The sequence below is a fragment of the Schistocerca americana genome, chromosome X, assembly GCF_021461395.2.
Source record: "Schistocerca americana isolate TAMUIC-IGC-003095 chromosome X, iqSchAmer2.1, whole genome shotgun sequence".
In the NCBI taxonomy this organism is placed as follows: Eukaryota; Metazoa; Arthropoda; class Insecta; order Orthoptera; family Acrididae; genus Schistocerca; species Schistocerca americana.
Window position 1 is genome coordinate 151,725,553 of NC_060130.1, and position 24,113 is coordinate 151,749,665.

The 24,113-nt window shown below is 45.5% G+C and overlaps 1 protein-coding gene across 1 annotated transcript in view; it reads left to right on the forward strand.

The window, feature by feature from the left end:
• The first annotated feature begins 1,166 nt into the window (after nt 1-1,166).
• LOC124554941 (argininosuccinate synthase) overlaps nt 1,167-24,113 on the forward strand; it is a 154,419-nt gene continuing 131,472 nt past the window's right edge. The window contains exon 1 of the mRNA XM_047128641.1: nt 1,167-1,193. The gene's annotated coding sequence lies outside the window, so the exon portion shown is untranslated. The remainder of the gene's footprint in view (nt 1,194-24,113) is intronic.

The following is a 24,113-nucleotide window of genomic DNA, read 5'->3' on the forward strand; positions in this document are numbered from 1 at the left end:
TTTAGCGGCCGCAAACCGTTCTAGCAGCCTTGGTACTGAAAAAAAATTTTGTTCGCGTTTGGCACATGAGTTTCACAACTTGTAGGGATATGAAATGGAATGATCACATAGGCGCAACTGTGAGTAATGCAGGTGGTAGTTTATTTGTAGGACCCTGGGAAAATGTAGTCAGTGTACAAAGCAGACTCACTGCATAATAGTAGTAGTAGTCATTTTCAGTACTGTCGAGTAAAACGTCTTTTCTTACTATTTCAGCATTTGATGTGCTGTGAGTTTCTTTTCATAACAGCTTTCATCCATGACGGAACTTACAGACTTGTATACACGATCAAAATATTCAGGTTTAAAAAATTATTTGTGAATCTGTTACCTCTGAAGTAATACAAAGATTAGGTCAGTGGGCTGTTATTCTAGGACTGCGTGGTTTAAAACTGTGTCCTGTTTCCGGTGTGCTCGTGTTTCCTTTCCCTTTTTGGTATCTGGGATTTATTTGCGAATACAATATTTTACGGTCTTGATGCTTCCAAGAAACTGTCGGCATAGTTTAGTTATATAACTCTGAAGAAAGGAAAGCTAGCAAAAATACGTAGAGTACATGTACCCTGAAACGATGCAAGTACAATCGCTTCCGCGAGCTGAATATTGGAAGTGTTTTTGCTGCCCGTGAACGACACAGTAGGGGGCTCGTTTGGCGATGTTAATCATTATCTGGAACAATCAATACGGCAGGCTTGCGCACTGACTGCTGTTAATAAAGACTGGCACACAGACTTGTTGCCGGCCGTCCACCTATCACTTCCGTAAATAAACGTTTTAACTTCCGTATTTCAATGATGTTCGCTTTTCACGGCCACAGCTTTCTCTCAGTGATTCCGTTTTATGGTTTTTCCTTTATCTGAGTAGGGAGACTTGTCAAGTGGCGACGAGCTTAAAATGTCCGCTCTAATACGAACAATTATTCGTATAGATACTCTTCTGACAGCATAAAATCTAACACTGTGAGCAGCGGCCTTATGTTGATAGTCTTAGTGGAAGATGCGTAAGTGTTTGGAACCTGACCGCTGCACAAGTTTCCTCAAAAAGATTTGACCTTTAGACGGTCAAGGATTTGATAACAGCGTGTTTATAAAGCCTGCAGCGGTTTACTGTGGCTCACTGTACAACGGTATCTATTCGGAGCACCAGGAATCTATGTGAGTAAAACAGCTTAAGGCTATGTTGTTGCAGTTGTTAGCGGCTAATTTTCGAAAGAACAGGAATTTTTACTATCGAGGATGGGAATGTTAATAAGCGGTGCTCTTGATTAATGTCGCCAAATACCAATACAAACACGACCGTTAATTGTAGTACAAAATTCTGATAGTGCTTACCTCAGGGTATTCTTAAACATTTATGGAAAGTCATTGTAAATGGAAAAATCCAAGAAGCTGGTTAATAGTGAAACTCAGATTTTTCAGTATCATACGAGACTTCTCGCATTTTAGGCCTGTATTACACTGTAAAATAAGTTTGTCAAAGGTCTTTTATAAAAGAATTTTTATAAAATATTTGACCGTGCACCGAGGTGCTTTTATCACATTTTGTGTAAAAGCTGGAACGTCGTCGTGCTTTCATAAAAGGTTGGTCAGACCTATATGGCAGTGTAGTTGGGTCTTACGCAAGTTCTTTCCGACTTCGTATCGTCGAACATGCCCTACTTGTCAGCGAAACACTAAAGGTACGTCTACATCTATATAGATATTCCGCAAGCCACCGTACGGCTTAGGGTACCCGGTACCACTACCGCTCATTTCCTTTCCCGTTACACTCACAAACAGAGCGAGTGAAAAACGACTATCTATGTACCTCTGTATGAGCCCTTATTTCTCGAATCTTTTCTTCGTGGTCCTTACGCACAATGTATGTTGGCGGCTGTAGAATCGTTCGGTAGTCAGATTTAAACGTCGGTTCTCTAAATTTTCTCAATAGTGTTTCCCGAAAAGAACGTCGCCTTCCCACCAGGGATTCCCATTTGGGTTCCAAAAGCATCTCCGTAACACTTACGTGATTTTCGAACCTACCGGTAGCAAATCTAGCAATCCGTCTCTGAACTGCGTCGATGTCTTCCTTCAATCCGACACGGTACGAAATCAATACACTCGAGCAGTACCCAAGAATAGGTCGCACCAGCGTCCTATATGCGGCCTCCTTTACAAGTGAACCACTCTTTCCTAAAATTTTCCCAATAAACCGAAATCGACCATTCGGCTTCCTTATCACAGCTCTTACATACTCGTTCCATTTCATATCGCTTTGCAGCGTTACTTCCAGATATTTAAAGAACTTGACTGTGATAAAATGGTTCAAATGGCTCTGAGCACTATGGGACTTAACTGCTGAGGTCATCAGTCCCCTAGAGCTTAGAACTACTTAAACCTAACTAACCTAAGGACATCACACACATCCATGCCCGAGGCAGGATCCGAACCTGCGACCGTAGCGGTCGCGCGGTTCCGGACTGTAGCGCCTAGAACCGCTCGGCCACTCCGGCCGGCTGATGTGTCAAGCAGGACACAAATAATACTGTAACCGAACGTAACACGTTTGTTCTTCCTCCTCATCCACATTAACTTACATTTTTCCACGTTTAGAGCTAGCTGTCTTTCATCACACCAACTAGAAATTTCGTCTAAGTCGTCTTGTGTCTTCCTACAGTCACTCAGCTTCGACACTCTACCGTAAAGCACAGCGTCATCAGCAAACAACGGCAGACTGCTGCCCACCCTGTCAGCCAAATCATTTGTGTTTATAGAGAACAACAGGTATGTGACATCAGGGCCGGTACTAGGTACAGTCATCTGTTGTAATTACTCAGCTTTTAGAGAGTTACCTGCCTCCAGTAAACAAATGAACCGACATTTTCTCATCCTGACTTCCTTCACGATGTTGCGAACTCGTACCTCACATCCTCACGATTTTTTGGCTCACACAGTGCCAGCGACGACGTGGATGGTGGGCAATGGAACTTTCTTATACAGTGAACAGTAAATCATAAATCACTTTTCTGAAATTCCCTAAATAGGTGGTGTTCACAAACTTAGTATTGCACTGTTGCAGACCATCTTCAGGTAAGGACGCTTAGTATTTGCTTTGCTGTAAGGAGAGTAGTGGGTGTACAAAAATGGTTCAAATGGCTCTGAGCACTATGCGACTTAACTTCTGACGTCATCAGTCCCCTAGTACTTAGAACTACTTAAACCTAACTAACCTAAGGACATCACACACATCCATGCCCGAGGCAGGATTCGAACCTGCGACCGTAGCGGTCACGCGGTTCTAGACTGAAGCGCCTAGAACCGCACGGCCACTCCGGCTGGCAGTGGGTGTACATGTGGAAGTTATTCGACTGCGATCTACCCGAAGGAAACATCCCAACATTCGCTTTATGCGACTTCAGGATACCACCGAAAACCCAGATCTTCATGGCCGGACAACGAGTTGAACCCCACTGCTACGAATACGAGTTCAGTGCCTTAACCACTGAACAACCTCGGTCGTTGATGTTGTACCAGTGCCATTTTCCATCTTTTCTCTTCGATTCAAAGATTATGCATACGAATAACGATTGTAAGGATCACCAGCAAAAGCCCGAATTTTTCTAGTTTCAACAAAATGGTCATTACGTTGGATGTATATGACAGAAAGTAGATTGTTTACTGACTTGGTACTGCAATGTTTGCAGACTAATAAGGATATCTGTGTCGATTTTAAACAGGTGAGAAGAACTCACCAGAAATTTAATAATAAAACGTAAGCGCTATCACGATTAATTTTAGCATCAGCCCGTACGACGCGAGGGTGGCCGAGCTGTAACGCTAGATAACAATGAACGGTACAGTACGGCACAGTCGTAGTGCTTATCGAACTCAGAGATTTCAGAAAATATTCTAAAAAATAACGCAGATCATGTAAATCATGTAAAATAAGCCGATACACTACGAGCCTCAGATGCACACTCCTATCTGCACTTCTTTCTAAAAGACCACTCCAGCATTCGCCTTAAGAGGTCTAGGGATACTACACGAACCTGGCACTCGACGGCCGGATGTGAACCCTGTTCCTGTCGGATGAGAGTCCACTGCCGTAATCGTCTAGCTGGAAGATAACATCGTCTTGTTAGGTGAACTGCGAAAAGCTACTCGTTGCTCAAATTACGTCAAACACTTCCGGAAACAGGTCAGTTTCAGTTATATATGGAAATTTCACTTCTTGTGATTTGAGGCAATGATTATTTTTCTGCTTAGTAGATTGTATGTTGCGAAGAACATTCCTGAGAAGTTAAAGTGGCTCTGAGCACTATGGGACTTAACAGCTGAGGTCATCAGTCCCCTAGAACTTAGAACTACTTAAATCTAACTAACCTAAGGACATCACACACATCCATGCCCGAGGCAGGATTCGAACCTGCGACCGTAGCAGTCGCGCGGTTCCAGACTGAAGCGCCTAGAACCGCTCGGCCACACCGGCCGGCGAGAAGTTAAGGTGTTGAGCAGAAATCCGGATTACAGTTTGTTTGCATCACACAATTTTACTCGTCATAAAAGTTGAAATAGTACGAAGTCACAGTCGAGAAATATAATTCCAGTCACAAAGCATAAAATCATTCAGTAGTTGTCTGCGGAAACATGAGTGCATACAGAGTCAGAAACTTACGTTACGTTCACGTAAGGGCGCTGATGACCTCGCTGTTGAGCGCCCATAAACCCCAACACACACACACTCGTTCACGTAATAACGGATGAAGTGCATACTGGTGAATTGAAGACAAACTGCCTCTCAAGAATAGATAAAGTAGTTTTGGAAAATAGCTTCAGTTCTATCGCAACAGCACCAAATATTCCACCCTGCAACTGAAATGATTTTCATGCGTGCTCCAGGCCAACCGAGGGGACGTCCGAAATTTAGTGATTTATACGTAGTTGGACATTTAATAAATTATTTTGGAATCTTCAGCAAAAAATCGAAACTTCTGAGATGTAGAAAAAGGATGACGAATGATCTGCAGGAACTATGAGCAAAAGCATCTCCAGCGGATACTCCGAAACTTAAAGAAACAATCAATTAACGCTTTCTGTCTTTGATTCTACTTAAGAACTGTGTGACTGAGTGCTGTAAATTGTTTGTATTTCTACATATACTTATTATATGATAGTTATAAGCTTCTTAGTTGATGGAAATATTTCACTCGTACTTTGCAAATGTCTTTTTCGTGTGTGTGGGAATGAAGTATTACTCCATTTGGGCTGCATAAGGTCGTCTGTTTTTGTTGTATGTACGTCGCCAGTTTCGACGTAAAGCCATTTTGAAGTAGTGAAGATAGAAACAGTCGCATGACATCGCTGGCTGGGAGACCCCGAGGTGTAGGTTCAGTAGCCTAATCCGAAAGGATTTCCTTTTACCGGGCAAAATAGCCACTTTACACATGGTGATTGAAAGTTGTACTGTAATGGGTGTGTATGCAGTGGCGTGTCATGTTTGTGTTGTACATGATGAGAGAATGAGCGCGGGGTGGGGGAAGACGGGGGTGGGGGGTGAATCCTGGAGTCGGGGCATAGCCTGATCCTCTGGAATACCACCAATGGGACCACTGGGTGTTACGTCTTCATCCGACGGACGGATCGCCATCACATCGAGACACGCTGCGGAAAGGTCTGGAATTTAATACAGAACATTGGCGCGAAGTCTGGCGATCAGGAACCCTACGCCAACACATCGCCTCCTCTTGCCTGCCAAATACTGGTTTTTCAAATTTCACTCCCCGCTACGATTAGAACTGGCTATTTGGGCTACTTGCCACCGGACGGACGTGCGCTTTGCGGCCACATCTACGGAAGTGGGTTTTCCAGCAGTAAATATGATGAAAGCAAATATTGTATCACCTATGTGTTGCTTGAGGCTTTCCCGACGGACATGTTGTATATATGGTTCTCGGGCGAGACGTCGGATGTCATAGTGAAAACTATGACATCCGACGTCTTGCCCGAGAACCATATATACAATTGTATCAGCTAGCTTTCCATCCCATTTCAGTGTATTTCACATACAATGATCCAACTTGCTTGTTAGTATGAGAACTGGGTAATGGATGCCGGCTCCAGCGTTGAGCGTAACATCCAAATAAAACACAGTGTGCTGGTTCCACCATTCGTTATATGGTTTTCATATTCACGCGTAACCTGAAACTCTGTACTTGTAACAAAATGGTAAAAAAATGTAAATGTCCTTTGACACTGTTGGCTGAAACATCACAAGGGGATGAGTTCAGGCATATGTCGGAAAGGGTATGCTTCCTCCGTGCACACTGGCTCCTTTCCTTTCGGATATGTGAAAGTTGTTTGGTATGGGTATTTGTGGAGTGCAGATGAGAATAATGGTGTAATGTTATGTTTGTGTCGAATGATAATGATGACGATGATGGTGATACTGAGGGAAGGGAGAGGGTGGAACTCGGTGCCTGCTCCTCTCGAACAGCACCACCAACGGGGCCACCTTGTTCAACGTCCTCACCTGACGGACGTATCACTTCGTGAGACACTGTGTACAGGTTTGGAATGTAATACAGGACACTGGAGCAAAGACTGGTGGCCGGCCGGGGTGGCCGAGCGGTTCTAGGCGCTACAGTCTGGAACCGCGCGACCGCTACGGTCGCAGGTTCGAATCCTGCCTCGGGCATGGGTGTGCGTGTTGTGCTTAGGTTAGTTAGGTTTAAGTAGTTCTAAGTTCTATGAGACTGATGACCTTAGAAGTTAAATCCCATAGTGCTCAGACCCATTTGAACCATTTTGAAAGACTGCTGATCAGGAACTTTACGCCGTCACCTCTCCTCCACTTGCTGACCAAGTACTGGCGGTGAAATTTTCATTCACCATCGGGATTCGAACCGGCTTACCTCCGAGTCGAACGCCAACGCACAGGCGTCCGTTAGTCATCTCGGCTGTGGAGGCGGATAACACACTGTTATGGGATGGAAAGCATTCTGAAATGACCTTTGCTTACCTCATACGTACTACTTGAAGAGCCGCTACCCGTTATCGGTTCGCATATTAACGTGTGATGTGAAACATTTTGGCCTGCCGTTGTGGCCGAGCGGTTCTAGGCGCTTCAATCCGGAACCGCGCTGCTGCTACGGTCGCAGATTCGAATCCTGCCTCGGGCATGGATGTGTGTGATGTCCTTAGGTTAGTTAGGTTTAAGTAGTTCTAAGTTCGAGGGGACTGATGACCTCAGATGGTAAGTCCCACAGTGCTCAGAGCGATTTGAACCATTTTTTGAAACATTTTGTTTGAAATACACTGACGTGGAATGATCTTTGCTTGAGCCATAGTTACTGCTCGTAAATGGCTAAAAGAAGACAATATTGTTTAGCTGATGTGTAACATTGGTTATATCCTTCCCACAGCGCGTGGAGGCTGTGGAGCCCCAAATCGACAAATTATATAATTTTCACTTATTTTTCAAGCAAACATGGTCGGCCATCTTGTACTCGTATGTCGCTCATTCTGTAAATACAATTGTGTCATAAATCTGTTATTGTGCCGAGGACAGATACGCAGGGATCACTACACGCAGGCTTACATACAGCTCGCTGTACTATGTAGTTGTTTTTATTTTGCAGGTCCCTCTCGATCACACAAACTTTTACACTTCACTATTACCTGTTTCAGTTACTGCTATTTCCAGATCTGTTACAGACAAAAAAGTGGTGTAACCAACTAAGTTCAATTTCCTGCAGATGAATCTATAAAGGGCCTGGTGCTGCATATGAAAAATATAAAGTATTCACATGATTAACAATCTTACATACCAGTCATACACACCATAAGATATTCAGATGTAGGTATCAACGTCCAATTATACATCCCGGTACATAGTAAGTGCTAATAATGACATGGACGCGTCTGGTGTTTATACAAATAACTGAGGTCAGCAGAGGGCACTTGTTGTGTACATAGTTCCGCGTAGTCAGCGCGTATACAACTTTCCCACTAGAGCGCGCCCCGCTAAGCACAACAGCGCAGGCGCAGCGCTCGTCCGTCTCCGCACTACGAGACGGCGCTGTCATAGAGACGGACCAAATTCTGCTTCCGCCGATCTGCCTATTAATATGTAACGCAGCCAATGAGATTGCTGCTAACGTAGAACCTTTTCTCCTCGCGGATCACACTCGCGCAGTGATACCTGAACGCGCGAGGTATTATAACGACTGTACAGACCTCAGATTAGTCTGCATTTGTCTGCATTAGTCTGTATCAGTCTATAGTCAAGTTTCAGTCTGCGCCTAATAAGATAATCATATTCCTGTACATAGCCATGAAGAGAAATGTATAGACACTTTGTCAAGTATCAGAGATATGTGAGAATAAGATTAACGTACCAAGACCAAAGGGCCGACCGATGTGGCCGAGCGGTTCTAGGCGCTTCAGTCTGGAACCGCGCGACCGCTACGGTCGCAGGTTCGAATCCTGCCTCGGGCATGGATGTGTGTGATGTCCTTAGGTTAGTTAGGTTTAAGTAGTTCTAAGTTCTAGGGGACTGATGACCTCAGATGTAAGTCCCATAGTGCTCAGAGCCATTTGAACCAAAGGAACATCAGATTATCAATTGTAAATAGCATCCAGAACCAAGTTAAGTTATTTCTATGCTTTTTATTATTTTAATAAATGTGTGTGAAAATTAATCAAGTTCTGTTTAAAGTTGGTCACCGTCAGTCTGTTACTCTAAGCGTGCAAGTGGCATTTCTATCGTCTCACCTAACGGCAGAAGATAAACACGCCACGATAAGACCACGAGACATATTGCTGACGCTCGCCTACTTCGCTAGAGCGACAAGTCAAATAATCTGATGGTGTGTGTACCGAAGGTCTTGCAGTACGCACACCACAGTACTATACCTAAGGTACATGGGTAACCAGTATCGCAAAGTTAACAGTTAAAAGGCACTATGCGTAGTCATTAATTAAAATTAATTCACATGGCAAAATAAGTGCCTGACAATAAAACATGTACTGTCACAAATTATGTGGAATTAAATCCATACTTAAAATCCACATAAAAGTGCTAATAGTAATAATACGAATCGCCTAGCGTGGCAAAGTAAAACACAATTGTGTAAAAGCCAGTATAAGAAGTTTAAAAATAAAATCACATCTATAAATCGAAATCTTCCAGCATGACAAAACAATTAAACCACAACCGTAAGTGTACGGTGATAAACGAAACAGTGACTATTAATTAAAAAGTCCATAGTCTGTAATACACCGGGAGAAGGATCTCAATGGCACCGCCTCGTGGCTGTTCTGAAGTTCTTTTCTTGTGGGGAAGAAGGCCCAGTGTCTTCGCCGCTTGTTGAAATGGCTCTTGAACACTATGGGACTTAACATCTGAGGTCATCAGTCCCCTATAACTTAGAGCTACTTAAACCTAACTAACCTAAGGACATCACACACATCCATGCCCGAGGCAGGATTCGAACCTGCGACCGTAGCAGTCGCGCGGTTCCGGACTGAGCGCTTAGAACCGCTAGACCACCGCGGCCGGCCGCCGCTTGTTGCCGGCGCACACGACAGCACGCCAAGCTGCTGGGGTGCTAGACGCTGCTCAAACTAGTAGGTTTCTGTTCACATCAAAATAAGCATTCAGGTCAGTAATTCCAGTTGCGGTTTTCTGTGTACATAAATCTCCATTTCCTCGAGTTGGTTCAGTAATTGTCCCTTGGGCGCCCTATGCAACACGTTCATATTATCCTCTATGTTTCCTGCCGGATGTTTTTCTCTGTCCAAATGTGTACCGAAAAAGCTCTACAACGAGTCTTGAAATTCCTTACCATCTGACCGTTATAAAACTTGTCACAGTCTTGGCAGTTGGTCTTATTGACATCAGATTCTAAATTGGCGTAGCGTAGAACCAGTTGTACCTTTCGTTTGAAATCCAATTTTCACTTTCGTTTTTCTGAGAGCTTATGCAATTCTGTCGGAAAGTGCACCATTATATGGCACAGCAACAAACTTCTTGCCTTCTGGTTCTACTATCTCCTTCTTGTCACGTATTTTTGACTAAGTTTATTATAAAGGAGGGGCATGTGATCAGCACACCACTGTCCCGGCCGGTGTCAGCTTTCGCGACTGGAGGAGGAGGAGGAGGAGATTAGTGTTTAACGTCCCGTCGACAACGAGGTCATTAGAGACGGAGCGCAAGCTCGGGTGAGGGAAGGATGGGGAAGGAAATCGGCCGTGCCCTTTCAAAGGAACCATCCCGGCATTTGCCTGAAGCGATTTAGGGAAATCACGGAAAACCTAAATCAGGATGGCCGGAGACGGGATTGAACCGTCGTCCTCCCGAATGCGAGTCCAGTGTGCTAACCACTGCGCCACCTCGCTCGGTCGCGACTGGAGACGCTACTTCTCAATCAAGTATCTCCTCAACAGCTGAGTGCATCCCGCTTGCCAACAACGCTTGGCCGTTCCGGCCAGTCACCCATCCAAGTGTTAGCCAAGCTAGACAGCGTTTAGCCTGGGTAACCATATAGACTGATCAGCCAGAACATTGTGAGCACCGACCTACTATCGATATAAACCCGTTCAGACGATAGCAGCGTCACCTGGCGAGGAATGACTGCTAGTCGGCCACACACACGGGGCCTGCAGTATCAGTGAGTGTGCTGTCGATGCGTAGAATAGGGAAGGCGCGCGATCTATCTGAGTTAGACCGAGGGCAGATTATGATGGCCCAGCGACTCATCACGAGAATTTCTGAAGCTGCACGACTTGCCGGGTGTTCGAGGAGTGATGTGGTGAGTGTCTTCAACACGTGGAGAAACCAACAGGAAACCGTGTCCAGACGTCGTGGGATTGGGCGGCCACCCGTTGTTACAGATGTCGGAGGTCGTAGGCTGTGCAGTCTGGTAAAACAAGACAGGCGGCGAACTGTGCCAGAACTGTCAGACTTTGATGCTGTGTGGAGTAAACACACAGTACACTGAACACTCCTAACGGTGTGCCTCCGCAGCCGACGATCCGTGCCAAAGTGAACACCATGAAACCGGCAACTATGAAAGAAATTGGCACATGACCATCGGCACTGGACTTTGGCGCAGTGGCAGAGCGTTACGTGATGAATCCCGATACCTTCTTCATCGTGCCAATGGGAGGGTGCGAATCCGTCGTGTTCCAGGGTAACAGCTCCTTGAAACCTGTACTACGGAGACAAGCAGGCAACGGCTCCATTGTGCTCTGGGGAACATTCACGTGGACATTCATGGGTCCAGAGGAGCTCGTGCAAGGCACCATGACGGCCACGGAGTATCGTAAAGAATCTGGAAATCTGTGGTAGAGTGTTACGGGATCAAACTGTTGAGGTCATCGGTCCCTAGGCTTACGCACTACTTAAGCTAACTTAAACTAACTGACGCTAAGGACAACACACACACCCATGCCCGAGGGAGGATTCGAACCTCCGACGGGGGCAGCCGCGCTGACCGTGACAAGGCGCCCTAGACCGGGCGGCTACCAGGGGGTATAGTACACTGGTTGCAGACCACGCACACCCTCCGTGACGATCATGTTTCCTGACGGCAGTGGCATGTTTGAGCGAGATAATGCACCATGTGACAAGGCCAGGTGTGTGATGGAGTGGTTCGAGGAACACGATGGCGAGTTCCGATTGATGTGCTGGCTCCCCAGCTCACCAGATCTTAACCCAGTCAAACACATCTGGGATGTGATTGAACGTGGCGTCAAATTTCAACGCCCTCTCCCACGGAATTTACGGCAATTAGGTAACTCGTGTGTGCAGATGTGGTGCCAGCTTCCTCCAGCGACCTACCAAGGCCTCATTGCTTCCATGCCACGACGCGTCTCTGCTGTTATCTGTGCCAAAGTGCGAAAGGGGGACATACCTGCTATTAGTTAGGTGGTCAAAATGTTCTGGCTGATCAGTGTGTATGTTTAGCAAAATAGATAAGCACTCCGTCTTCAGGCCACAAGTGGCCCATCGGGACCATCCGACCGCCGTGTCATCCTCAGCTGAGGATGCGGATAGGAGGGGCGTGTGGTCAGCACACCGGTCTCCCGGTCGTTACGATGGTTTTCTATGACCGGAGCCGCTACTGTTCAGTCGAGTAGCTCCTCAGCTGGCATCACGAGGCTGAGTGCAACCCGAAAAATGGCAACAGCGCATGGCGCCCCGGATGTTCACCCATGCAAGTGCCGGCCACGCCCGACAGCGCTTAACTTCGGTGATCTGACGGGAACCGGTGTATCCACTACGACAAGGCCGTTGCCCTCAAAATAGATAAGCAAGATGTTATATCATTTCTTAAACAGGAAATAGAACCATTTGATTCAAGCGAATAGTTGACGAAATTCTATAAAATGTGTACCTATCAGAATAAGTAAAGGTGGTGGAGACCCTCCTTGACATACAGGCAATATTAGCAGTACCTACTGCAAAACAGGTACAAAACAAAGTCTAAATCCGCCGATAGCAGATGTTTATTGAAACGATCTCGGCTGTCAGAAGACCAATGTGTCTAGGCTTCAAGAACTGGCGCAGAAAAATATCACAGGATCTGTCTCGAAACCCGAAGCAATTCTTGTAATATGTTAAGGCTGTCAATGGTACAAACGTTAGTAAGCCTGAATGGTGAATTCTGTCTTGAAGTGTTCTTTTACAAAGGATACTTAAGGCTGTCAATGGTACAAACGTTAGTAAGCCTGAATGGTGAATTCTGTCTTGAAGTGTTCTTTTACAAAGGATACTTATGTAGTGTCATTCGATAGTCCTAGAGTCGTTATGATGAGTGACTCAGTAGTCACTGAAAGTGGTGTCGGAAAGAAGCTTCAGTCGTTAAAGTCAATAAAAGCCCCTAGGACGCGATGAAGTCTATTAAATTTCATATAGAATTCAAATTTAATTATCTCCACTCTTGACCGTAATTTGCCGCAAATCCCTCGATAGTAGATGTGTCCCCTGTGATTTGAAAAGTGCATGGGTCACACTCATCTACACAAAGGAGGGATAATAGCGTCCTACATCACTCACATATACTTGCAGCGGAATTCCAGAACGTATTTTGAGCCAAACATTACGACGTACCTGAAACAAAATATTTTTGCCATAGAAATTAGTACGGGGTTGAAAGCATCGATCATGCGAAATTCATTTCGCGCTCTTCAATTGTAATATTGTCATTAAAATGTGTAGAGAAAAGAAGCCTGTTTCGGTTTTTTTTAGAAATTCGGATAGCTTTTCATTCGTTACCACATTTACGTTTTCTAAAGAGAACGCTTTCTTGCGGCAAAACTAACCAGTTTGTGATTGAATCGTTAATTTCCTGACGTGTGGGACATAACTCGTTATCCTGAATAGATAGTCTTCTACAAACACTGAAGCAGTATCTGATGTTTTCAATGAGAGTGTAATAGAATCGTTGTCATTCATTTTAAACATAATGACTTAGCGAAAGGTATAGTTGCAGCTTTCACTTTTCGCAGTTGATGTGGTGACCTACTAAAAAATTCTTTCCTGTAAGAAACTGTACTAAAATCCTGTAAGATCTCGACAAAATATCACATTGATACCAAGACTCGTAACTAACTCTCGATGTGTTAATGTCCTTGTAACTAAACGAAGCGTAAAAGATTGGTATACTTTGACTGCAGGATTAGTGACTCACAACCGAAGGCAGTTGTCAGTTGCAGATAACTCATACGGCAGGCTACTGGTATAATACTGAGAAACTGCAGGAAGAGACCGCACACTAAAGCGTTGTACGGCTCATAGTAGAGTGTACGGGAGCCGTCCCATAGCGGACTAGAAGGGACAAAGAAGGGCTGCGCGGATGGTCACAGGCTTGTTAGACTGACGACAGAGTGAAAAATGTTAGCTGTCAGACTCTCGAAGAGATACGCTGTGCACCTCTCAAGAAACTTCTCAGAGAACTTGAAGAACCGACTTTCAGGGCAGAAATTGCGAATATTCTTCAGTCCTCATTCATCATCTGGTTTCGAACCTCTACCAGTAACCATGTTTACACACTAAATTACTGGATTTCAGGTCCGCCAATTACACAAGCAACTGTTTCCTATTACTGCCCAGGCTGGTTTCAGCACCTTTGTGCCATCGCTAGTGGGTACTTTTATTCATCTCTGTAAAGCGCAAAGATGTTTTAAGTAATAATTATTCTAACTAAATTACGCCTAAAACAGTTTTTGTCTATTGTTGTTATTACTCAATTTTGTTTCTAAATTGTCGGGTTATGTACTACCTCTTTATATTACTGGAAGTTGATAGCTTATCATCAGCAATTAAGTGGTGTTACTGTGAGTTTAGTTGGTAAGTTAACAAATCATTTTATCTAAACTACATTAAACAGCTCTCATGGATTAGGCCTTAGACGGCCCCTCCTGCCGGAGGTTCGAGTCCTCCCTCAGGTATGGGTGTGTTTGTTGTTCTTAGCGTAAGTTAATTTAAGTAGTACGTAAGTCTAGCAACCGATGATCTCAGCAGTTTGGTCCCTTAGGAATTCACACACATCTGAACATTTTTAGGCCTTAGATTTGTTCCGACTGGCCGTCTGCTTCCTATGACGCAGTACGAGCAACATCTATGATCGTGGAACATGTGATCAGCATGTTACCAATTCCTCCAGCCATTATTACCAGTAGGAGAATCCTTGTGGTGCCGCTCCTTCTTTATTCAAGCAGCTCCTCATTTGGCCTTGCGAGGCTGGGCGGAGTCGACACAGGCCTCCATATGTCAGAAAAAATCCGAGGTGGAACCAAGAGTCGAACCTGGCTCCTTCCACGGCGAAGGCAGCGACGCAAACTTTTTTTTTGAAAGAGGTCTATAATATTTATGCCTGCTAAAAAGCCCGAAAAAAAAGAAATATGTGTACGGCATTATTTTTTAAGGGAACATGAAAACATTATTTCCAGAAAATACAGCAAATCAGCAGATAACGTCAGAAAATGCAAGTGAGGAAAACTGATCGTTCCTTATAAGTTGATCGAAGGTAGGGACGATGGGAGATGTGCACGTATGGGGTGTCTCTGGCTCGATGACAGGGCGGGGTTCCGAATGGGCAGGGGTCGACCACACGAAGCGTGGCCATGGCGTCCCCAATACCAACGACAATGGTCAGTCAAGGAACGAGTTACCCAACTGTAGTCATGAAATTCCATGGTCTGTCACAGCAGTGGTAAGTGGGGGAGAGGGGACCTTTGCCTTTCGCAGGCAAGTGCGCTACAATCTGTCCCGAGGTCCCGAGTTCGAGTCTCGGTCTGGCACACAGTTTTAATCTGCCAGGAAGTTTCATATCAGCGCACACTCCACTGCAGAGTGAAAATCTCATTCTGGAAACATCCCCCAGGCTGTGGCTAAGCCATGTCTCCGCAATATCCTTTCTTTCAGGAGTGCTAGTTCTGCAAGTTTCGCAGGAGAGCTTCTGTAAAATTTGGAAGGTAGGAGACGAGATACTGGCAGAAGTAAAGCTATGAGGACCGAGCGTGAGTCGTGCTTGGGTAACTCAGACGGTAGAGCACTTGCCCGCAAAAGGCAAAGGTTCCGAGTTCGAGTCTCGGTCCGGCACACAGTTTTAATCTCCCAGGAAGTTTCATATCAGCGCACACTCTGCTGCAGAGGGAAAATCTCATTCTGGAACGAGGTGCGATGTCAGAGTTGGTGCAGACCGACAGGACCACAAGTAAGGACGGCAGCGACGAAAGAGAGACACGCCCATACGCCACCGCTGCCAGAAGAGTACTTACGTCAGAGCGCAGCGCCGCTCTCCCCACTCTCTAATCATCGTCACCTAAGACGCCAGCATCGTCTTACTACAGATCCAGCAACGTGTGTTGCATTACAAAGTTTATAGTCAACTGTACGTTGAGATGAGACAATCATTCTGTAATGTATCGAGTGATAAGCTATTGTGTTCGAGCGACAGTAACATAGGCATTTATCGCATTTATCATTCCTGTGGACCGGGATTGTTTCCATGTTAAGTATTCTATCTCGTTCACGATTCAATAAAGTGATTTAATATTTAGTGCGTGCTGTAGTGTCTGCTCGATCTCCTCCAGAAGTAATCCTGGGCTTGCTAGGGTCCACTACAGTGCCAATGCGATTGTCTCAAATGGTTTCTTCGTCCACCACTACAGACTGTTCAACCGGTTGGGAAAGGAAACGGGCACATATTTTGAGCTCTACATGATCCAGGAAAAGTGTGCCCCCTACTGCTCCAAATTCAGGACACAGAGAGGGCATCGCCAAATCTGTCGCCATGCGGCAGTAACAATGGCACCTACTGCATATACACCTTACAGGCATCTAAACCTGCACTACATTTGCTTCGATGGTGTTTCACCCCTCAGTATCGCGTGGTAAATCTCAGTTCACGCACAAACGCGACGACAGAAAGAGATATGATTACACATTATGGTCTCTCGGCAACCACTCTTGAACCGTGGTGCAGACATGGTAGCGGAAGGATTTGATTCCATAGTGGGCAAAGAAATAATCCAGAAGCTATAACTGAACGCTGTGTATTATAAATAGGTTGCAGAAGGGGCCTTGAGTTAGTACTTTTCATTCTCGCGTATGATTATTTTTTTAGAGATGAACAACTCCTATGCAGAAATCGGTAAGGATTTGTAATCGAATAAACGGTCCAGTTGCATTTTTTCTTTTAAATAGCACGACCAGTTTCGGCTCCCATCCCTGTCTGTGTACCCTCATGACGACAGACATATAGCCACTGAAAAATGAGCTGTCGTGCCATCTAAAAGAAAAAAAAAAGTGCAACTGGTGCGCTTATTCGATTGTTAATCAGTACTACAGTTATAAAACCTGACCCACAATGCACCGCAACCTGGACAAGAAAATAATCAGTAATAATCCCGCAAACGTCGATTGTATAACTCTCAGATTCTTCTGTTCTTTCACGAGATTTAGTAGGCTGCAGTTGGCGGAGCCGGAGTTGATGAGATATCTCTTGACATCTCAAAACGTCCTGTAGCACACTAAATAAGTGCTTATGTTGTTTAGAAACATACATGCGACTGGACTGAAAACTTCCTAGCAGACAGAACTCATATGTCGCCAATAATCTAGAAGCACCGCCATAAGCTAACGTAGTGTTCGGAGTGTGACTGTTCACGATTTGCAGTATGCTTTCGTGACGAAGCTACTACCTCTGAGGGAAGATGAAGAAGTAAAAGTGTATTAATCTGAAACATCGGACCCCGATCCGTAACCTCCTGAATCTAAAGTTATCAGCGGAAATGAGCACATTTAGATTTTACCGTTGGTCCGCTGACGCTAATAAAAATCCAAGAAGGCGAATTTTGTAACAATTTTACTCACTTGGACAGTGTGTTGCATTCGTACCAGTTGTTCCAGAAGGCATGCCCACGCATCTCCGCAGACAGTACGTCGTCACTCACGAGCTCTGCCGTACACGATCAAATAACGCTGGGGTTGTTGGAACAGTGCCGCAAGTAGCGATAATTCTTGTCAGAAGATCCTATTCGGGTTCGACAAGTTCTTCGTACACAAGACTTTTCACATGGTGCTATAAGAAGAAACCAAATAGGATCGGATCATATGGACGAGTTGGTCACGAAACTGACATTCGTTTTTCTACATACCACTCAGAGAATGTTTTCTGCATCCGTTCACAAGCAATTTGTGCAAAGTTTCCTTATACGCCATATTGCTGGAACGATATAGTTTCACGAAGATCAGATAGGATCTCTACTAAGAAAATGGAAACGTGTCTGTCAGAAACCCGGTGTACACAGCGTGCAGTCAAGTTGGGAGAAAACATACACGGGGCTTATTTCTTCATCTACATCTACATCTTCATACATACTTCGCAATCCACCATACGGTGCGTGGCGGAGGGTACCTCGTACCACAACTAGCATCTTCCCTCCCTGTTCCACTCCCAAACAGAACGAGGGAAAAATGACTGCCTATATGCCTCTGTACGAGCCCTAATCTCTCTTATCTTATCTTTGTGGTCTTTCCGCGAAATGTAAGTTGGCGGCAGTAAAATTGTACTGCAGTCAGCCTCAAATGCTGTTTCTCTAAATTTCCTCAGTAGCGATTCACGAAAAGAACGCCTCCTTTCCTCTAGAAACTCTCATCAGAGTTCCTGAAACATTTCCGTAAAACTCGCGTTATGATCAAACTTACCAGTAACAAATCTAGCAGCCCGCCTCTGAATTGCTTCTATGTCCTGCCTCAATCCGACCTGATAGGGATCCCAAACGCTCGAGCAGTACTCAAGAATAGGTCGTATTAGTGTTTTATAGTTGGTCTCCTTTACAGATGAACCACATCTTCCCAAAATTCTGTCAATGAACCGAAGACGACTATCCGCCTTCCCCACAACTGCCATTACATGCTTGTCCCACTTCATATCGCTCTGCAATGTTACGCCCAAATATTTAATCGACGTGACTGTGTCAAGCGCTACACTACTAATGGAGTATTCAAACATTACAGGATTCTGTTTCCTATTCATCTGCATTAATTTACATTTATCTATATTTAGAGTTAGCTGCCATTCTCTACACCAATCACAAATCCTGTCCAAGTCATCTTGTATCCTCCTACAGTCACTCAAAAACGACACCTTCGCGTACACCACAGCATCATCAGCAAACAGCCGCACATTGCTATCCACCGTATCCAAAAGATCATTTATGTAGATAGAAAACAACAGCGGACCTACCACACTTCCCTGGGGCACTCCAGATGATACCCTCACCTCCGAAGAACACTCACCATCGAGGACAACGTACTGGGTTCTATGACTTAAGAAGTCTTCGAGCCTTTCACATATTTGGGAACCATTCCCATATGCTAGTACCTTAGTTAGGAGTCTGCAGTGGGGCACCGATTCAAACGCTTTCCGGAAGTCAAGGAATATGGCATCCGTCTGATACCCTTCATCCATGGTTCGCAAGATATCATGTGAAAAAAGGGCGAGTTGCGTTTCGCAGGAGCGATGCTTTCCAAAGCCGTGCTGATCCATGGACAGCAACTTCTCTGTCTCAAGGAAATTCATTATATTCGAACTGAGAATATGTTCGAGAATCCTTTAACAAACCGATGGTCTGTAATTTTGAGGATCCGTCCTTCTACCCTTCTTATATACAGGCGTCGCCTGCGCTTTTTTTCCAGTCATTGACGATGTGCAGCTACAAGTTCAATACGAAACCACGTCGATGTCTGTCCATAAATGTAATGTGCGGAGTCTCAACTGCCCAAACATGAACACAGAGCACTCAGTCTCTGGTAGAGCGCGTTTCACCCGAAAAAATGCATACATAGGAAAATGAAAATCGATCATAGAGCGCAGCAGCACCCATTGTCTCGACACGACGCGAAGTCCCAAGTTCTCACTCTTTGAAGCATTTCCTGTGATGAAAGGAAGAGGCGCGGTTGCAGTTCTCGTTTGCCTGCGCGACAACGTTAGCAGCTGCGTCCATAATAAGCTTCCCGGACAAAAAAAAATTCATCCCAATGCTCACGCACAGATGATTCGTTAAGCCGTTACAGATGGCTCAGCGATCGAGTCACGTGGTCAACCGCATGCGACTTGCACAAGGCAGTAGCGACCACTGAGATATTTATGTTTCAAGAGGACAGTGTACGTAAACACGGTAAACTTGACAGAGCGGCAAAAAAGGGGCAATCGCGTATGGTCGTGCAGATGGCCATATCGTGTGTGAAGTTGCTGGATTTGGAGGTACAAGGAAGGATAGGACTACAGCAATCAGTCGCACTCAGTTGGTTTTTTATTATTCTTGCATAACCAGATTTCAGTTATAAACATTCATCTTCAGTGGATTTGAGTGAGTTATAATCGAACAACCTCCCAGCAGTACATATCACCACATGAATTTACCGATTTACAGGCAGAGAGAAACATCCTTCTGCTGAAATATGTATGTGCAAGAATAATAATGAAAATAATAATGCACAGTCGCTGTGCACAATGGCTCCGTAGGGAATCAAAGTTGCATTTATTGGCGTTTCGCGGCGGATTGTTCACTGTGTCGACAAGCAGTGGTGTAACACACGGGGTCGCGAAACACGACGCCAGAACTGCGGTCGGAAAAAAAATTCTGAAGAGAGGGATGGGAGATGCGTTTCACGGCTTCAGAATTAAGATCACTTCCAAACCCGGCTGAAATTGCCTCTAGCAGTGAATAGATCCATGCCCGACTGTCAGCGACAGAGCATTGGAACGGGAACTACATGCAATGAACATTTAGAGTCGGTCATCGCGCAAGAGGCCGTTGCTCACACGGGCACGTAAAGACGACAGGGCAAAGTTCATTGGACAAGAAGAATATGGGACTGGTTTTAATAACACATCTCGACTGACCTGCAAAATCACTCCATAGAAAATCTGTGGGTACGTTGGAACAGCGGGTAAAACGCCGACATCAGCATCCCCACAATTTGCTGGAACTGCGCGATCAGATCCTCATTACCGAAACGCCCTGTACATACACAAGTTGGCAGACTATGTTTTTGGCTGTCTGAGGTGTAGTCACGTGCACCTCGTTATAGAATTGTTAGAACATGCCGTAAGACCTGAAGACAATTAGCGCTTATTGTAAAGACTGGCATCTGATACTGGATATAAACATATTTAATGTAATAAGCTTAAACAGCTGAATAGATCCAACAACGTTTTACCACACGATTGGCATTCATTCACAGGGATCAGTTGCAGTGCCTACTAACAGCTATGCGGAGGGCCTTCAAATACAGCGACGACACAGATGTGGTTGTCAAACTGAAATTTATCGGAAGAATCATAAGGAACTGTAATTCAATCGCGATGGAGGCCGCTTACAAAGCCCACGTTTGACCAGTTGTTTTGTTCGCCGAATAGGAAGCCACAAAAAAGCTGAATTAACAGAAAAGGGAGAACATTCAAAGAAGAGCTGTGCGGCTTATAATAGGGTTGTTTAATGAGAGTGAGAGCATCGCAGAAATGCCGAACAAACCTGAGTGGGAAACGCTACAGAGAAGGCGCTGCCCATCACAAAGGGCCTTCTTGTGTGAGGAAGGAAGAAGATCAGAGTATAACGAGCCGTCGACAATGAGGCGGAGCACGAGCTCGGACTGTGTCAATGATGAGGAAGGAAATCGGCCATGCCCTTGTCAAAGACACTATCCCGACATTTGCCTGAGGCGATTTTGCGAAATCCAGAAAACCTAAATGTGGATGGCAAGACGCGGATTTGAACCATCATCTTCCTGAATGCGACTTATCTGTGCTGACCACTGAGGGATTCGCCCTCAAAACCCCAAGAGCCGCTTTCCATCACAAGTTTCGAAACACATTCCTTTCTCTAAACTACTCCTCGCGTAATAAGATTAAGTTAGGTACAACGGAGAGAAATAGCGCTTTGTCGAGCTGGCAGACCACTTCCTGCAGTTTTCGTGTGGCGTGCCGAACACCGTTATAAGAGGTGTGTGAGATTTTTTACCTGCCAAACAACTATATCGTCCCCTTGAAAGTAGTTCCCTTCGACAGCAATACACCAGTGGAATCGTTGTTCCCAGTCTTGGCAGCAGCGCTGAAAGGCTTCAACTGATAGGGCGTTTAACATGTCCGATCACTCCAGAGTCCCAAAATGACGTCTTTTTAAAAGACATTTTTCAGTTTCGAGAAAAGAAAACAAGTCACAAAGACTCAGATCAAGTAAATAGGGGGCTGTAAGAATGCCTTTTGAGGTGAAAACTCCCATGATGGAAGTGGCCGTGTGGCAAGGTGCGTTGTCATGGCGCAGCATTCACTTGTCTGCAATGTCTGTTCTCACTCGATTTACCCTTTTCCCGAGCGTTTGAAAGACGTCTTTGTAAAACAGTTGGTTGATAGTTTTTCCTGGAGGAACAAATCTTTTATGCATGATACCCCCACTGTCAAAAAAGCAAATGAGCATTGTTTCGATTTGGTTATTCGAGCGTTTTCCGGGCGAGGAGATATCCCAGTGTGTCACTCCTCACTTCGCCGCTTTCTCTCACTATCTACTAAGAAATCCAGGATTCCTCACCTGTGACAACACGACTGAACCATTCGTGGTCATTGGCAGTCCTCTCAAGAAGATCAACGCACTCGTTTCCTCTATTATCCTTCTGCTCAGATTTTGGCACAAACCTTTCGCATTTGCAAATCTTCGGTCAAAATTCGATGTACGTTGAAAGTTTAACAAGTCACCCATCATTCTTATTGTTAAACGTCGGTCTGATCTCACAAGACCGCGCACACGTTCGACGTTTTCGTCGGTTTTTGAAGTTGAAAGTATCCTTGAGCGAAGTTCATCTTCGATGTGTTCTCAGCCCTCCAAAACTGATTTATGCCAGCGAGAAACTTGTGCTCTTGATTATGACTGTCCCCCTTAGCCCTGTTTCAACTTTTCAAAGGTCATATTCGCAGATTTCCTGGTTTAATACAAAATAACGTTTTATTTTCGTAATGCACAAAGTAAACACAACTTCACTTTCAATAATGACGTGATGGCTGTACGGAGCTGAAACGCGGACTGAGCATCTGGAAGGTATGGACACACCGCTCTACACAAGCAGAACAACACAGTATTGTAAGATCTCTCGCAGTTTTGTCAGCCTCATTACTTTTCTCACACACCTCTTAGAGCACGACAATGCAATAACATACATCTCAGCACAAGCAAAAAAGTCTGTGATATATTATGACAGATGGCCACTTGTTACGACTTCTGCACCAATTATTAGCAGCAGACACAGTGGCTGCGCCAAAGACTGAGACGGCGTGGAGTTTTACAATTATTTATTGAACTTTCTTTACAATGTCTCCCTCGTCGTCGCTGCCCAGCCCTGCGGATCCCTCCGCCTGACTGCTGCTGTGTAGATTCTCTGACAATGCGTGCCACCAGTGCTCCGCTGAAGCCAGGATGCCCTGTGGTTGAGATGAACTCGTCGCCGCTCGGCGCCCCCAGTACGGGCACGCCCACGGAGCCGCGTCGCCGTGAGGTCAGCTGCCGACGCCTGCTGCACCAGCGGCTGGGAAGCCGTCAGTCGCGATGTCCGCGAGCTCCCGTCATGGACGGACCACGCGCCATGGGGCCAGGTTGCCGTGAAGTCCGGGCGTCAGTCCCCAGCGGCGCTTGTGACCGAGACCGTGCTGCGGCCGGTCCCACTGGAAGTTCTCGCTGTAGTTAGTCAGCCATGGTGCCGACCGGACTCGGGCCGGCCTCCAGAGCTGAAGCTGACATCTGGCGGCGAACGGATGACTCCTGCGAGCTGGAACAGACTTCCGGAATCGTCACCTACGAAGATTGAACATTCGGACACGGACCACGTCCGTTCTCAGATCCGAACTGCTTCCTAATCGCTTCTGTTCGTTGCTGCCTGCGCTCCACTATTTATATCCAGCAGGAGGACGTTTTTTACCCTCGGTGGTAGCTTCTTGTTATTACTCCCGCAGTATATTGCAGTGTAACTTAGCGTGCTGGCCTCACTTCTCCTTACTCAGCACTCTCCAGGCTTCGCTTGGCGCTCGGTCTGTGTGTGTCCTTGCGTCAGCTTGTCGGTAGACTGCAACTGTCAGCAAGGCTATCTGTGCCGCGCTTACTTCGCAACGCCTCGATCGCCAGCTGCCTCTGTTTTGCCATTCTCCACTGTGTGAAGCAACGCTTACTACATGTGGCCGCAACAGATATGGTTCAAATGGCTCTGAGCACTATGGGACTCAACTTTTGAGGTCATTAGTCCCCTAGAACTAGTTAAACCTAACTAAGCTAAGGACATCACACACATCCATGCCCGAGGCAGGATTCGAACCTGCGACCTTAGCGGTCTCGCGGTTCCAGACTGCAGCGCCCAGAACCGCACGGCCACTTCGGCCGGCGCAACACATATGTTAACACCATTCTGTGATCTATAAGGACCGTGAATTTTCCATTGGCTGAACACATTCAGGAAGTATTAGCACATGATATGATTCACAATAAATTCAAAACTCAGACACTGGACGATCTAAGCAGGGATGACAGTGGCAGAAGAAG